Source organism: Mustela nivalis (assembly GCF_964662115.1).
Source record: "Mustela nivalis genome assembly, chromosome: 6".
Classification (NCBI taxonomy): domain Eukaryota; kingdom Metazoa; phylum Chordata; class Mammalia; order Carnivora; family Mustelidae; genus Mustela; species Mustela nivalis.
In genome coordinates this window covers 93,764,718-93,780,198 of record NC_139025.1, presented here as the reverse complement: position 1 = coordinate 93,780,198, position 15,481 = coordinate 93,764,718, and the positions used below count along the sequence as shown (strand labels likewise).

At 36.9% G+C, this 15,481-nt stretch overlaps 1 protein-coding gene across 2 annotated transcripts in view; it reads right to left on the bottom strand.

Moving 5' to 3' along the window:
• The window catches only part of LOC309867699 (olfactory receptor 4F3/4F16/4F29), a gene marked incomplete at both ends in the record, with an annotated part of 348,174 nt that overhangs the window by 183,293 nt on the left and 149,400 nt on the right, over positions 1–15,481 (bottom strand). The window lies entirely within an intron of this gene.

Genomic DNA, 15,481 nt, shown 5'->3' with positions numbered 1-15,481 from the left:
TGTGTATTTCTGTGTTGGGGTAGCTCTAAGGTAGTAACTCCATGGCAGTTTCAGACTTCCCCACATAGTAGGTTGAACAGTTTTGATATCCAAAGAAAAGTCCTCAAACAGAAAAATCTTTGCAGTTTATGGTATAAAAAATATACATTCTTAGGAATATTAAGCACAGAGAGATATGTATGCAACATTGAAATCATTGATACACTCCACATCTTCCCATGCTTAGAGGTATTCATGTTCCATGTAAGTTCACTCCATCATTGATTCTTCAAATACAGGAGTTTTAATGAAACGAGTATTAATGGATTCTTTTTTTTTTCTTTTAAAGATTTTATTTATTTATTTGACAGAGAGAAAGATCACAAATAGGTAGAGAGACAGACAGAGAGAGAGAGATGAGGAGAAGCAGGCTCCCTCCTGAGCAGAGAGCCCAATGCGGGAATCGATCCCAGGCCCCTGGGATCATGACCTGAGCCGAAGGCAGAGGCTTAACCCACTGAGCCACCCAGGCAACCCAATGGATTCTATCATGCATATGTTACCAAGAAGATTTTCATTATCTCCTTCCTCCATGATCCATTCTAGATTTTCATCACATTTGTCCAGCACTTCTGCTGATCTAGATCACTTGCCTAGATCCGTATCTTCCCACCTAGGAAGGCTAAATCCATGATTACCATGCTCTTGTCAAGCTGCAATTGCTGCAACTGCCTATTTAGAGTTATCACCAAGTGTCGCAACCATTCTATTTCTTTGCATTAATAAAGTTAAATTATACCTGGCATGATAGTAATTGCTGTTTTTGTTGTTTGCTTTTTTTTGTTTGTTTGTTTTTTGTTGTTGTTTTGGTTTGGTTGGGTTTTTTTTTTGTTTTTGTTTGTTTGTTTGTTTGTTTGTTTGTTTTGTTTTTATTTTTTTGCTGCTGATCTACAAACACAAGGAAACAAAAATGACCAGTGAACTACTAAAACTTTAGGTTTACTGAAATTCTTACTCTGTCCTCAGAAGAAGCATTCACCCTACCCCAGAAGAGGTCAAAATTATAGGTCCAGAAAGGTAAAATTCCCCAAGGCAGTGATGGTGAATGGAGCCACTCTCACTGACTATCTTTGGTTTCCAAACCTATGCATTTTGGAATACAATACCTTATAATATCCATTGGTTCAAAAGTATTTATCACATGTTAAAGTACAAAGTGTCATCACCAAACATACTTACTTATACCTTTATTTGCATCTTTAAAAGGCTATTCCCATGTTCTATTGGTTTCACACTTTTGCATACCATATATTGTTATACCAGTAGATCACTTGGTTATGTGCCCACTGTTGTACTTTCTTGGCTGTAAAGATATTTCTTTGTCCTAAGCAATGTTATGAAGTCCATTAGACTTACTATCTTTGGATCTCTTAATGGCCAAGCTACTGTCATAGGATAGTCAAAACCAAAACCATAATTGGGAGACATCTTTACCACAGTAAGAACTACTCACAACTCTTCCACCATGAAAGGGATCTAATATAGACAACTATAAGTTGTTGCCAAGTTGTTAATTAAGTACATTAACAGATGAAACCATATAAAAGGTTTGGGTTCCATCTGTATTTCTTTTTTTTTTTTTATATTTTTATTTATTTGACAGAGGTCACAAGTAGGCAGAGAGGGGGACACAGGCTCCCTGTGGACAGAAAGTCCGATGTGGGGCTCAATCCCAGGACCCCAGGGTCATGACCTGAGCCAAAGGCAGAGGCTTTAACACACTGAGCCACCCAGGTGCACCTACATATGTATTTCTGAAATGACAAACGTTAATAGTGGCTGTCACTTTAACTACCTTACTGAGAAGAGAATATACTGAAAGAACCCATGGAAAGATTTCATCCTTGTCATTCATAACTATTTTCATTCATAACTTCATTCATGGGTCTATAGTACAAGCACTACAGTGGCTGAGGTAGCTTATCAACTCTTCTTGGAACACAGTAGAATTCTGCTGGAATACAGCAAAAACATAAATAAAAAGCATAAGTGTTGTTCTTTATGGCTAAAGAAACAATTATATCACACATCATCATAGCCTATATTTAAGTAACTACTATCCACTTTAAGTGATGATCCCAGTTAGGCAGAAATTATAAAAATGACCCATACTAGAAGATATTTTCAAATGACATATAAGATAAAGGGCTAGTATTCAAAATCAATAAAGAACTTATCAAACACAACACCCAAATAACAAATAATCCAATCAAGAAATGGGCCGAGGACATGAACAGACATTTCTGCAAAGAAGACATCCAGATGGCCAACAGAAACATGAAAAAATGCTCCATATCACTTGGCATCAGAGAAATACAAATCAAAACCACAATGAGAAACCACCTCACACCAGTCAGAATGGCTAAAATTAACAAGTCAAGAAATGACAGATGCTGGCAAGGATATGGAGAAAGGGGAACCCTCCTACACTGTTGGTGGGAATGCAAGCTGCTGCAACCACTATGGAAAACAGCATGGAGGTTCCTCAAAAGATGAAAATAGATATCCTATGACATGGTAATACTCTGTGACCCAGCAATTGCACTACTGGGTATTTACCCTAAATACTGGGTACTTACCGTAAAGATATAAATGTGTGATCTGAAGGGGCAAGTGCACCCGAATATTTATAGCAGCAATGTCTATAATAGCCAAACTATGGAAAGAACCTAGATGTCCATCAACAGATGGATGGATAAAGAAGATCTGGTATATATATATATACAATGGAATACTATGCAGTCATCAAAAAATTAAATCTTGCCATTTGCAATGACATGGATGTAACTAGAGGGTATTATGCTTAGCAAAATCAGTCAATCAGAGAAAGGCAACTATCATATGATCTCCCTGATATGAGGAAGTAGAAATGCAATGTGGGGGTTTGGGGGGTAAGAAAGGAATAAGTGAAACAAGATGGGATCAGGAGGGAGACAAACCATAAGAGACTCTTAATCTCACAAAACAAACCGAGGGTTGCTGGGGGGAGGAGGGTCGGGAGAGGGTGGTAGGGTTATGGGCATTGGGGAGGGTATGTGCTATGGAGAGTGTTGTGAAATGTGTAAACCTGGAGATTCACAGACCTGTACCCTTGGGGACATATAATATATTATATGTTTATAAAAATTTTTTTTTAAATTAAAAAAAAAAATAACTGACCCATACTTATGAGGACAAATATCATACACTAGAGTCATTTGATAATTTCCAGCAGAGTGCTAGACTGGTGTTGTTTTTGTTGTTTTTTGTTTTGTTTTGTTTTGTTTTTAAAGATTTTATTTATTTATTTGACAGATAGAGATCACAAGTAGGCAGAGAGGCAGGCAGAGAAAGAGAAGGAAGCAGGCTCCCCACTGAGCAGAGAGCTCGATGCGGGACTCGATCCCAGGACCCTGAGATCATGACCTGAACTGAAGGCAGCAGCTTAATCCACTGAGCCACCCAGGTGCCCTGGTTTTTGTTTTTTTGTGGGTTTTTTTTTGTTTGTTTTTGCATTTTTTGTGTTGTGTTGTTGTTGTTGTTGTTGTTTTCATAAAAAAAAAAAAGATAAGTTAATACATATGGTATGAAATGGAAGGATTAAGTGAAATATCAGCTCCAAAAACAAATAAACTAGCAATTAGGAAGGAGTTTAGGTAGTAAATCTGTGCTGTTGAATGTACACTCATAAGAATAAAAGAATAATTAGTAAGGAAAGCCCAGATAAGATTTAATTTCTACCCTATAATAAAGGTAGATTCTCAAAACAGAGGTGAATAAATCCATATAATCAAAAATAACAAAGAATTTGAACAAAAAGTTAAGTTCTTCACACATACAAAAAAATAGATATATTTCCTTCAACCTAAATTAATTGGATGAAACTAATTATAATTATATCATGAATTTACTTTTAATCATGTGAGATTTATATAATTTTGGCATATAATATTCAGTCTTAAGCAAGGCAAAAGAAGTAGAAAACATAAAAAAGCAAAGATTATATTTTATTACAATAAATTTAATTTATTTGTTATTATTACATTAATTTTTTTTAATTTTGGTTAAGGTTTTATTTTTATTTATTTATTTTTTAATTTTTTATTTTTTATAAACATATATTTTTATCCCCAGGAGTACAGGTCTGTGAATTTTAAATTTATCAAAAACAAATAGTTCTAGTTCTGCATGTAGGAGCTTGGAGTCAATATTTCATCCTAACAACAAATACAAAGCAGAAAAGACTAAACAATCAACAACTCTTCTTGGATCAATAAGAAAGGGGAGGACACAAGGCGAACTGTTGTCTCCTAGATTAGAGACACAAACAACAGGAACTGCTATAGCAATGAGAGCTGGAGTAGGAAACATAAACCATAATTGATGAATTGACGGAGTCTCAATACGGGCAATTTGGAAAGTTAAAAACTGTCCTGGGGAAACCAGCCATGGAGGTTTGGGGGGAGTAGGGAGTCCAAAAAATATTGTGAGGTTTACTTCCAGCAGATTCCCTAGTAAATAACTGAGAAAAATCCCCTCAGGTTTCTGGCAGAGAAAGGGGAAAAGCAAGTATTTTGAAATACACCCCAACACTTTGTTTTTCTTAAGAAGCCCTTCCCTCAATGGAAAGTAGTAAAGCAGACTCTAAACTACTAAAGTGTCATAAGAGCCTAAATGACCTGGAGAAGACAAATACCCAGTTCCAATCCTTTTGCCATTTTGTCACATCTAAGGTGGAATAAAAAATAAAAATAAACACACACACACACAGAGACACCTGTAAAATTCACAGTCCAGAGGCACAGTCTCATTAAAAAACTAAGACCTAATTGAGAGGCTATGTAATGTTTCCCTTCCACCCACACTTCACCACCACATTAACTAAGGCCTATTTACAGCCATTTCTTCTACCCAGTACATCATGCCTACCAATGAAGAAAAAAATTACAAGGAATACTGAAAGAAAAAAAAATTTGAAGAGACAGAACAAGCTTCAGAGCTAGACATCGCATGGATGTTGGAATTACCAGACCAGAAATTTAAAATAACTATGATAAATGTGCTAAGGGCTCTAATGGATAAAATAGACAGCTTTTAAGTAGAGATGGCCAGAGATCCAAGATGGCGGGGAAGTAGGAGGAGGCACCGATTCAACCTATACCCTAAAGTGAGCTGATTACCTACCAAAGAACTCCAATCACCCATGAAATCAGCCTGAGATCGGAATTACATATGTCTAGATCTCTACAGGGGCAGAAGATGCCAGTGGGCAGGTAAAGCAGAGTGGGAACGTCCGACTGATATTGGAAGATAAACAAAAGGGGGAGGGAGCCACCAGAAGTGACACATTGGAAAGTAATACCCCAATACGAAAGTGCCCTGCACTGGGGACCAGCATTAACTTGGGAGTCTGGTTGAAAGCACTCAAAAAGAGCAAAGGATTGTGCGGGAAAATTGTGGAAATTGGAGCAGTTAGGGACAGGGGCTTAAGTCCCCGGACCCAGGACAGCCACCCCTGGTGCTGAGCCAGAGAGAGTGTGGCAGAGAAACCAAGTCCTTGTCCCTGAGCCACCAGGGTGCCTGAGAGCACGTGGGGTCTGGCTCCCATGAGGGGCTGGGAGCATCACCAGCTGGCAAAAGCACAGACTTTTTACAGTCCACACGCAAGTGCCATGCAGTGCTATCAGAGTCTGAGCTGCACCCCACAGCCTCCCCTTAGAGAGGTGTGCACAGGCGCCAGCCAGAAGCTCTGGGACCTGAAAGACCAGGCACTCCCAGCCCAGGCCAGCGGGAAAATCTCAGTGTGTGATCGCTGCTTGGAACCTCTCTGGCAGTCCGGAGCTGCCCAGATAGCAGCCACTGTCATGGTTTTGGGTACAAGCAGGAGTTCCTGTGCCCCCAGGGACCGCAACTTGTAACATGCTCTGCCAGCAGCTGAGGGGGAACTTATGAGCTCTGGAGCACTCACAGGGGAAGAGACTCAGGCTTCTCTCTGAGAGGGAGGTCTAGGTGCAGTTTCCTCCAAACCTCCAAAAACCATCAAAAGCTTTCAAGACAAGAGAGAAAAACAAACAAACAAACAACAACAACAACAACAACAAAACCATAAAAACCTCCAGAGAACAAAAGCCTGAAAAACTGGTGTCCTCAGAGCCCATTCCCTTAAGTGGGGCAGGAGGACATAACTCAGGAAAACTTGCCTGAAAACACACATGGCAGGCCACTCCCCCAGAAAGCCAAACAGGAAAAAAAAAAAAAAAAAAAGACTACAAAAGAACAACCACCACTACTTCAGAGATACAACATTCATTTTTAATTCATTCCCATGATTCTGGCTCATTTTTTTATATAGACAATTTTTTAACCTATTTACCATCACAGTGAGATGTCCAGTATATCAAATTCCATAATAACCTTTTAACCTGAACTTTTTGATACATATACCCATGTTTTTTCTTTTGCTTTTCTATTTTTTAATTTTTTTTTAATTTTAGTTTAGTTTACTTTTAATTTTTTAGCATTCATATAGAGTTAAACTTCAAGGTAGTCCCCTTTCCCCAATCAATGCTACCCCTATAGGTAAACAAATTTGTAATCCCCCTTTATTTTAGGTAACTTGAGTCCTTTAACAAAGATATAAAGATACATCCAAGAGGAATCAAAATAACATTCCTCACCCACACTGAGAACTTATAACCACTCTACCATTTTTTCTTCTGCCAGTGTTTCTGTGCATTTGTGTTTCTCCTGATAGTATATAAAACTTATACTTGGGGTTCTTGTTGACAAGTTTCTTTCTTTTTTTTTTTTTTTGCTTAAAAAAATATATACATACATATTTCTCTTGTCATATACTTTTATCAGTTTTTTTGTTTGTCTGTTTTTGTTTGTATACTTCATAAATCTTATCTTTCAGCCCATTTGGGCTGAGCCTTCTCTTTTATCTTACTATGTTTTTTTCCTGCCTCTCTCTCTCTCTTTTCTTTTTCTTTTCATTTTTCTCTCTTTCTTCTTTCTTTCATTTGGTTCGGGACTCCTGATTGCTCAGAACGTTCTAGGGTGCACCTTGACTGCATCACAGTCAATACATCCAGCTATATCCATTCAGCCACCTCACCAAAATGACAAGGAGGATGAATGCCCAACAGAAGAAAAATTCAGAGGATGGGCCTTCTGCAACAGAGCTAATGGCTATCAACATAGACAATATGTTGGAAAAGGAATTCAGGTTAACAATTATCCAGGCAATAGCTAGGTTGGAGAAAGCCATGGATGACCAAAAGGAATTGATTAGGGCAGAACTGAAAGCCATCAGGGATGATGTTCACAATGTTAGGGCAGAACTGAAAGCCACCAGGGATGATGTTCACAATGCTCTAAATGAGTTCCAATCTAATCTAAATTCTCTAAAACCTAGAGTAACTGAGACAGAAGATAGAACTAGTGATCTGGAGGACAAACAGAGAGAAAGGATCAGGAGGAAGCCTGGAACAAATAGCATAGAAGCCATGAAAACAGAATCAGGGAAATAAATGATGCCATGAAACACTCCAACGTCAGAATTATTGGAATCCCTGAAGGGGAGGAGAAAGAAAGAAGTCTAGAAGATATAGTGGAACAAGTTCTCAATGAAAATTTTCCCAATCTCACGGATGGAGCCACCATTCATGTACTAGAGGCTGAATGGTCTCCCCCCAAGATTATAGATTCTAAAAAACATCAAGGCACCTGATAGTAAAATTGAGAAATCATAATTATAGATATAATCTCTTGAAAGCCGCTAGGACAAAGAGGCTCCTTACTTACATAAGAAAGCCCATCAGAATAACGTCAGACCTGTCCACAGAAACCTGGCAAGCCAGAACAGGCAGGCAAGATATATTCAGGGCAATAAATGAGAAGAACATGCAGCCAAAAATACTTTATACAGCAAGAGTGACATTCAAAATGGATAAAGAGATAAAGAGTTTCCAAGACCTGCAAGGCTTGGACCTTTGTTTGGTCACAAGACTATGCAACCACCAAGTTGACACTGCAGGAAATATTAAGAGGGTTCTATAAAAGAGGGAAAATCCTAAGAATATCATTGAACAGAAATATAGATACAATCTACAGAAAGACTTCAAAGGTAACACAATGTCAATAAAAACATATCTATCAATAATCACTCTCAATGTGAATGGCCTAAATGCGCCCATAAAACAACATAGGGTTGCAGATTGGATAAAATGACAGGACCCATCCATATGTTGTGTACAAGAGGCCTGTATTGAACCTAAGGATACACCAGACTTAGAGTGAAGGGATGGAGAAACATCTTTCATGCCAATGGGCCTTGAGAGAAGACCGGGGTAGTGATTCTCATATCAGATAAATTAGATTTTAAGCTAAAATCTAATTTTAGTTAGATGATCTAACAATTATAAATATCTATGCCCCCAATATGGGAGCAGCCAATTACTTAAGAAAACTATTAATCAAGATGGGAGAAGGGGGTGGGATTATGGACATTGGGGAGGGTGTGTGCTTTGGTGAGTGCTGTGAAGTGTGTAAACCTGGTGATTCACAGACCTGTACCCCTGGGGATAAAAATATGTGTTTATAAAAAATAAAAAATTAAAAAAGAAAGATAAAGAGTCATGTTGATATGAATACATAGTAGGAGATCTTAACACACCTCTCGCAGTAATAGATCATCCAAGCAGAAAATCAATAAAGAATCAAGAGAACTGAATGACACATAGGACCAGATGGACCTCATCAATGTATACAGAACATTCCACCCTAAAACAACAGAATTCTCATTCTTCTCAAGTGCACATGGAACCTTCTCCAGAATAGACCACATGCTGGGTCACAAATCAGGACTCAACTGATACCAAAAGACTGAGATTATTCCCTGCATATTCTCAGATCACAATACTTTGAAATTGGAGCTCAATCACAAGGAAGAGTTTGGAAGGAACCAAACACCTGGACGCTAAAGACCACCTTGCTTAAAAATGCTTGGATCAACCAGGAAATCAAAAAAGAACATAAACAGTTCATGGAAACCAATAAGAATGAAGACACTTCAGTCCAAAACGTATGGGATACAGCAACGGCAGTCCTAAGGGGGAAATACATGGCCATCCAAGGATCCCTCAACAACAACAACAACAAAAAATTTGAAAAACCCAGAATACACGAGCTGTCTCTAAGCCTTAAAGAACTGGAGAATCAACAACAAATTAAACCAACTCCACACATAAGAAGGGAAATCATCAAGATTAGAGCAGAGATCAATGAGGTAGAAACTAGAGATACAGTAGAATATAGCAATGAAACTAGAAGCTGATATTTTGAAAGAATCAATAAGATCGATAAACCATTGGTCACACTAATCCAAAAGAAAAGAAAGAAAGCTCAAATTAATAAAATTATGAATGAAAAGGGAGAGATCACAACTAACATCAAGGAAGTAGAAACAATCATCAGAAGTTATTATCAACAGTTATATGCCAATAACTTAAGCAACCTAGATGAAATGGATGCATTCCTGGAAAACTATAAACTCCCAAAATTGAACCAGGAAGAAATTGATAACATGAATAGACCGATATCTAGTAACGAGATTGAAGCAGTGATCAAAAACCTCCCAAAAAACAAGAGCCCAGGACCTGATGGATTCCCTGGGGAAATCTACCAAACTTTCAAAGAAGAAATAGCACCTATTCTCCTGAAGCTGTTTCAAAAAATTGAAGCAGAAGGAAAACTTCCAGACTCTTTCTATGAAGCCAGGATTACCCTGATCCCCAAACTTGGCAAAGACCCCACCAAAAAGGAGAATTTCATACCAATATCACTGATGGATATGGATGCTAAGATTCTCAACAAGATCCTAGCAAACAAGATCCAACAGCACATTAAAAAGATTATCCACCATGACCAGGTGGGATTCATCCCTGGGCTACAAGGATGGTTCAACAATTGCAAATCAATCAATGTGATAGAACAAATCAATAAGAGAAGAATGAAGAACCACATGGTCCTCTCAATTGATGCAGTAAAAGCATTTGAGAAAATCCAGCATCCATTCCTGATTAAAACGCTTCAAAGTATAGGGATAGAGGGAACATTCCTGAACTTCATAAAATCTATCTATGAAAGACCCACAGCAAATATCATCCTCAATAGGAAAAACCTCACAGCCTTCCCGTTGAAATCAGGAACGCGATGAGGATGCACACTCTCACACTCTTTTTCAACATAATATTAGAAGTCCTAGCAACAGCAATCAGACAGCAAAGAGAAATAACAGGTATCCAATTGGCAACGAAGAAGTCAAACTCTCTCTCTTTGGAGATGACATGATTCTTTATATGGAAAACCCAAAACACTCCACCCCCAAACTATTAGAACTCATACAACAATTCAGCAATGTGGCAGGATACAAAGTCAATGTTCAGAAATCAGTGGCTTTCTTATACACTCACAATGAAAATACAGAAAGGGAAATTAGAGAATCAATTCCATTTACTATAGCACCAAGGGCCATAAGATACCTGGGAATAAACCGAACCAAAGAGGTAAAGGATCTGTACTCAAGGAAAAACAGAACACTCAGGAAAGAAATTGAAGAAGACAGAAAAAAATGGAAAACCATTCCTTGCTCTTGGATCAGAAGAGTAAACATTGTTAAAATGTCTATACTGCGTAGAGCAATCTATCCTTTTAAGGCCATTCCGATCAAAATTCCACTGGTATTTTTTAAAGAGCTGAAGCAAATAATCCAAAAATTTGTATGGAATCAGAAGAGACCCCGAAACGCTAAGGAAATGTTGAAAAACAAAAATAAAACTATGGGCATAACATTACTTGATTTCAAGCTTTATTACAAAGCTGTGATCACCAAGACAGCATGGTGCTGGCATAAAAACAGACACATAGACCAGTGAAACAGAGTAGAGAACCCAGATATGGACCTTCAACTCTATGGTTAAATAATCTTCAACAAAACAGGAAAAAATATACAGTAGAAAAAAGACGGTCTCTTCGATAAATGGTGCTGGGAAAATTGGACAACTATATGTAGAAAAATGAAGTTCAACCATTCTCTTACACGTACACAAAGATAAACTTGAAATGGATAAAAGACCTCAATGTGAGACAGGAATCCATCAGAAATCTAGAGGAGAACATAGGCAGTAATCTCTTCAATATCAGCCACAGCAACTTCTTTGAAGATATGTCTCCAAACGCAAGAACCATATGATTCTCTCAATTGATGCAGAAAAAGCATTTGACAAAATCCAGTGAAACAAAAAGTGAAACGAAAGTGAAAATGAACTTTTGGGACTTCATCAAGATCAAAAGCTTCTGCACAGCAAAGGAAATAGTCAACAAAACAAGGGGGCAACCCATGGAATGGGAGAAGATATTTGCAAATGACAGTACAGACAAAAGATTGATATCGAGAATCTATAAAGAACTTCTCAAACTCAACACACACAAAACAGATAATCACATCAAAAAATAGGCAGAAGATATGAAGAGACGCTTCTCCAATGAAGACATGCAAATGGCTAACATACACATGAAAAATTGTTCATCATCACTAGCCATCAGGGAGATTCAAATTCAAACCACATTGAGATACCACCTTACACCATTTAGAATGGCCAAAATTAGTAAGACAGGAAACAACATATGTTGGAGAGGATGTGGAAAAAGGGGAACCTTCTTACACGTTGGTGGGAATGCAAGTTGGTGCAGCCACTTTGGGAAACAGTGTGGAGAGTCCTCAAGAAATTAAAAATAGAACTTCCCAATGACCCTGCCATTGCACCACTGGGTATTTACCCCAAAGATACAGAAGTAGTGAAAAGAAGGGCCATCTGTACCCCAATGTTTTTAGCAGCAATGGCCACAGTCGCCAAACTGTGGAAAGATCCAAGATACCCTTAAATGGATGAATGGATAAGGAAGATGTGGTCCATATACACTATGGAGTATTATGCCTCCATCAGAAAGGATGAATACCCAACTTTTGTAGCAACATAGAGGGGACTGGAAGAGAGTATGCTGAGCAAAATAAGTCAAGCAGAGAGAGTCAAGTATTATATGGTTTCACTTATTTGTGGAGCATAATAAATAACATGGAGGACATACGGAGATGGAGAGGAGAAGGGAGTTGAGGGAAATTGGAAGGGGAAGTGAACCATAAGAGACTATGAACTCTGAAAAACAATCTGAGGGTTTCGAAGGGGTAGGGGGTGGGAGATTGGGGGAGCCAGGTGGAAGGTATTAAGGAGGGCAAGTATTGCATGGAGCACTGGGTATGGGGCAAAAACAATGAATTCTGTTATGCTGAAAAGAAATTAAAAAAAAAAAAAAGGTCTATGTAAGCAGAGGGATTGAAACCCAAAGACAGGGAAAAAAAAATGTTAGAGATCAAAACCATGGTAAAAGACATGATCGGTGACTTTGATGGGCTCATTAGTAGATGGGACATGGATGAGTTAAAAATCTCTTAACTAGATGATATATCAATAGGATCTTTGACAACTAAAGAACAAAGGAAACAAAAAAATTTAGAAAGAAAATTATGTAAGGACAGTGGGATAACTAAATGTGTGATATATGCATAATTGGAATGCCAAAAAAAGAGAAAAGTGAAAATGGGACAGATAAAAATATTTCAGATGATAATGACTGAGAATTTCCCCAAAATTAATGTCAGACACGAAACTCCAGGTTCAGAAAGTACAGAGAACATCAATAGGATAAATGCCAAAAGAAATAACACAAAGCATATCATTTTTATTACAGAAGATTAAAGAAAACAAAAATCCTGATAGAAGTCACAGAAAAAAAAAAACAAAACCCTTAATTTTTACAAAATCAAATAGTAGAACCATATCCAACTTCTCCTCAGATACCATGCAAGCCAAAGAGAATAGAGTGAAATGAGTAATGTATTGAGAGAGGAAAAAAACCCTAGAACTCTATACTCAAAATTATCCTTTAAAGTAAAGAAGAAATAAAGACTTTCTCATGCAAATAAAAATTGAGAGAATTTATCAGTAGACCTGCCTTGAGAGAAATAATAAAAAGAAGTTCCTTAGAGAGAAGGAAAATAATATATGTCAGAAACTCAGATCTACACAAAGAAAGGAAGAGCACAGAAGAAGGAATAAATGAAGGTAAGATAAAAACTTATTTTCCTTATATTTAATTGTCCTAACAGATAACTGTTTAAACAATAATAGCAATTACATACTCAATTACATATGCCTATGTTTATATATTATGTATGCATATGTGCACATAAATACAAATACATGCTTATATATGCTCACATTAAGTGAACTGAATGATAACAATGATACAAGGAAGACATTAGGATTATTCTGTAATTACAAGGAGCCTACAGTACCTGTGAAGTAGTATAGTTATTTGAAAGTGGACTTGGAATAGTTGGGTATGTACATTGCAAATTCTTAGATAACTTTAAAAAGTTTTAAAAAATTACAAATTGCATACCAAAAAAGTAGAGAAAACAGAATCCTATGAAATGTTCAACTAAAATGACAAAGTAGAAAAAGTGGAAAACAAACATAAGAACTAAGAACAAGGGCAAAAGTTGTAAAACAGTAATGAACATGGTCAATGTTAAACCACCACTCAAATAATCACTTTAAATGTCAATAGTCTAAATGTAACAACTAAAAGAGGTTGTCAGAGTAGATCAGAAAACATGATTCAACTATATATTGTCTATAAGAAGCCCCTTTAAATATAAAGATACACATAGATTTAAAGCAAATGGACATATTTCACTCAACTTATCTCACTCAAGTGAGTGAAATATGTCAAGCAGAGAGAGTCAATTATCACGTGGTTTCACTTATCTGTGGAGCATAACAAGTAACATGGAGGACATGGGGAGATGGAGAGGAGAAGGGAGTTGAGGGAAATTGGAAGGGGAGATGAACCATGATAGACTACGGCATCTGAAAAACAATCTGAGGGTTTTGAAAGGGCGGGGGGTGGGAGGTTGGGGGAGCCAGGTGGTGGATATTATGGAGGGCACCTATTGCATGGAGCACTGGGTGTGGTGCATAAACAATGAAAAAAAATAAATAAAGACAAAAACAAAAACAAAACAAAACAAAAAAGCAAATGGACAGGGAAAAAAATGACCACAATGATACATATGAAAAGAAAGAGAGATTAGCTCTATTAATTTCAGATAGAGCAGGCATCAAACTAAGGAAAGTTATCACAGATAGGGAAGTGCATTACATAATGACAAAAGGGTCAATTCTCCAAAATTTCATAAAATTATTCATGTGCATACAACTAAAACAGGAAAGACATAAAACTCTCTTTGATTGCAGATAACACAATAGTGTATTAAAAAATCTGAAATAATCAACAAAAAACCCTCCTAAACTAATAACCAATTAGTGAAGTTTGTAAGAGCAATATGGATTGAACTAGATGGATAATGTTAAGTGAAATAAGTCAGTCACAGAAAGACAAATACCATATAACTTCATTCATGTGTGGGATTTAAGAAACAATAAATGAGCAAAGTATATATACGTATATATATACATTCCCACAAAGAACGTATATATAAGAAATTAAATCCATAAACACATGAAATTAAACCAAATTACCCTTAAATCCTAAACAACCATGAAGCTTTGAGTTCTAGTCAGTTAGGAAATGCCCAAGGCAGATAGCATGCAAATATTTATATTTTCCCTGAACTCATGAGTAACAAAAAGTACTATTCTCACTTTAAAAAAAAACACAAAACTTCAAGAGTAAAAGGAGAGTTTTTATACGTGATTGAAGTTCTATTGTTATCAGCTTAAAACAGATTGTTGTATCTCTAAGATGTTTTGTTAACCTCATAGTAACCACAAGGCAAAAACCTACAGAAGATACAAAAAAGGGAAAGAGAAGGGAAATAATGCATACCATTATGTTAAATCACCAGTTCACAGAAAAGACAGCAAAAGAGGAAGAAAGGAACAGGGAATTGCAAAACATCCAGAAAACAATAAATAAGATGGCATTATCCTTTAGAATCCTTTCTGCCATTAGTAAGTCCTAAACTATCAATAATTACTGTAAATGTAAATGGATTGAATTCTCCAATCAAAAGATGTAAGTGGTTGAATGACTAAAAAAGCAAGAACCAACTAACTATATGCTGCCTACAAGAGACTAACTTCAGCTCTAAAGACACACACAGTCACAAAGTAAAGGTGCAAAAAAAGATACTCCACACAGATGGAAATCAATAAAGAGCAGAGATAGCTAAACTAAGACAAAGTAGCCTTAAATCAAAACCTACAACAAAAAAGTCTTTATATATTGATAAAGGAGACTATTCATGAGGAGGCTGTAGCAATCATAAACATATATATTTTTATTATATATACAGGCACTATATACACTATATATA